Here is a 2,972-nt window from a genome sequence, read left to right on the forward strand (position 1 = left end):
GAAGTATTTAAATAAAATAAAACAAAGATTTGTCCATGAATATATTGAGTATTTGTTTTCAATAGTCCGTGTGCAAAGAAATTTTAATGTTAAAATTTAAAATATTTTTCCTCATCTCAAATTTACTTTGTGTAATCCCTAAAACCTCCTAAATGCATTTCAAATGTTTTTTTCCAGTAAAACTTTATAGTTTATCTGTTACTTTCTAATGACTTCAAATTGTAACATGAAACGACATTCATTTATCCTAAGTAGCTCTAAGTTCATAACATTATACATCTATTTATAATTAAATTTTATTGCCCTTTGAACCATGTCTAACTACTTACCTCACCATTATAAGTTGTAAATCACTCGGGAATGTGCAGCTCACGTTAGGCTTTTGAATTACATTATCCATGAGCTGCTCGCATGCGTGTTTCATAAACCATTTTAATTATAATATTATTATTATCACTTATTTTACCTAATCTAGTCGTAAATAACTTTAAAAGATCCATAATTTTAGATTTTAGTTACTCTTACAATAATAAAGAATAAACATGAAAAACAAGAAATAAAGTACTTACCTAATCTTTTTTCTTGCTGTCGTGTTTTGAAGAGAGTTAAACCTAATTTTTTATAGTAATGATAGTAATGCATTTAATAATTTTTATTTAATCAAACAATGCACCAATAAAATATAGATTAATAACATGCAAAAAGTAGACAAGTTCCCTTGTCTCTCAAAATTTTCCTGGCTTTCTAATATGACATGAGCCATTACAAATTCATCCAAGTTAGTCGTTAACTTTCCCACAGGAACAAATCTTGTACTCTGAGTGAAATTGATGATATTCTGTTCAAAATACAACATTATACAATACATCATTTGATAGATGAAAACCTTGACTTTCTATTGGTTATAGGTAATATATAATGAAACGTAAGAGAGAACTACCAACGAATTGTGAAAGAGAGGATGTGACAGGTGGGTGTGGTAGGAGGGGTCTGATTTTCTATTCGATAGCTCTGTAACCAAACAAAATTGAAGACTATAAAAATTATGGTTTGTCTGATCAATAACAATTTTAAAGAAAGTATTTTACATTTAATTTTGTATATCTTTGAAGGGTGATGGATAACATAGGGATGATGACATGCTAAGACAAATGTGTTGTGGGTCACACAAGTGGAAATTCAGGATTTTTTAATATTCCCTTGTAGAATTAAGAACTTAAAACTTATATACAATTAAAATATGGATTATCAGCTAAGATTTTATGCTATTCTAATCAGTATAACATAAACAAAAAGTAGTTTTATAAAATTTTGATTGTAAGACACTAAAACCTTGTGTCATGTGCTGTAAAGGATACCTGGGACAATAGGGTTAAAAGGAACCATGAAAGACAAGGAATTCAATTTAATAAAAACTGTTCACTTACATCAAGTCATAGATGACTCCTTCAGGTGTACAAAGTGGGTGTTCAAATGGTTGAAAAGACAGAGCACAGTGATCAAAAGGAAGTCTACGAAACTCCGCTTTCTCACCAAAGTCTGGACCTACAAAAATACAAAGATGAAAAAAGAAAGGGGTTAACAAAACTGTAACAGAGAAAAATATGATATTTTAATACATACTTTTAAAATTTACTCAAATCCATAAGTTTGTTAGTCTTATACTTCAGAAGCAGTTATCCCTAATAATTAAGTTATAAGTTCTTATAATTTACTGTCTTATAATTGAATCACTTGAAAATAAGTGTCAAAACTGTTGATTACTGTATGAATAAAAGATATTTCAAAACACCATATATACTCCATCACTATATGAAGAAGCCTTGTCTTATTCTTTTAATTTGCCCTTGTGCAAAGTTACTTATGACAGGTGAAACTTCCCAAAACTGGTATAACTCAGTGACAAGTAAATTGAATGATACTTTTGGGTTTCATGTATTTTTTTAGCATTTTTAACATCAATAAAATTCTTAGGTGTTTATTTGTTGTTACGTATACAGCTACATAATGGGCTATCTGTGCTTTGCCAAATGTGAGGATCAAAACCCAATTTTCACTATTATAAACCTTGAGACATACTTAGGAGTTTTTTTTTTCTCTTTTAAATGCATCATAAAAAGTTTATCCATTGTACTTTGTAATGATCACAGCACAGAACATATTGTCTTCAACAACATTTCACTGGGTCACAGCAAGCTTCTTCCATTTAATTGGGTTAAGTAACTTTTATTATGACACTTCATTATTATACTTCATAAAATTTTAAATACTTATACATAAAAAGCATTTTATACTGTACACACACATATATATATAGCTCTTAGTATCACAGAATTGTGAAACAAAAACATTTTTCTATCTTACCCATTAGAAATTTGGATTTAACTGTATACACATACCAATACTAATAGTATTCACAATTCCCCCATATTTTAGACAGAGTACAGTGTAAAAGATTTAATGCTTTGATGGACTGCCTGGAGTGTAGTAGTGGACCTATATCACAGAATCATCATCAACTCCAGGCTCAAGAAAATAAACCTAAGATTTGAAGTTTATCTCTTACATCCTGTATTGTATGTTTTCCACCAATTAAATTTCACAAAAGTTTTATTATGACATTTAACTGTAATGATGATTACATTAGTGACCCATTAGTTGTCAAAGATATTATTTTAACCATCCAGTTGTCACAATGATTTTAATATTACCACTAGCTGTCACAACTATTTTATTGTCACCACAAGTTGTCACAATGATTTTAATATTACCACTAGTTGTCACAACTATTTTATTGTCACCACTAGTTATCACAATGATTTTCATATTGTCACCACTAGTTGTCACAACTATTTTATTGTCACCACTAGTCATCACAATGATTTTCATATTGTCACCACTAGTTGTCACAACTATTTTATTGTCACCACTAGTCATCACAATGATTTTAATTGTCACCACTAGTTATCACA

At 29.4% G+C, this 2,972-nt stretch overlaps 1 long non-coding RNA gene across 1 annotated transcript in view; it reads right to left on the bottom strand.

Moving 5' to 3' along the window:
- LOC106476762 overlaps positions 1-1,566 on the bottom strand; it is an 8,640-nt gene extending 7,074 nt beyond the window's left edge. Inside the window, exon 1 of the long non-coding RNA XR_001291929.2 lies at positions 1,428-1,566. This is a non-coding gene — a long non-coding RNA (uncharacterized LOC106476762). The remainder of the gene's footprint in view (positions 1-1,427) is intronic.
- Positions 1,567-2,972: the final 1,406 nt, after the last annotated feature.

The sequence above is a fragment of the Limulus polyphemus genome, unplaced genomic scaffold (genome assembly GCF_000517525.1).
Source record: "Limulus polyphemus unplaced genomic scaffold, Limulus_polyphemus-2.1.2 Scaffold11491, whole genome shotgun sequence".
NCBI classification, from domain to species: Eukaryota; Metazoa; Arthropoda; class Merostomata; order Xiphosura; family Limulidae; genus Limulus; species Limulus polyphemus.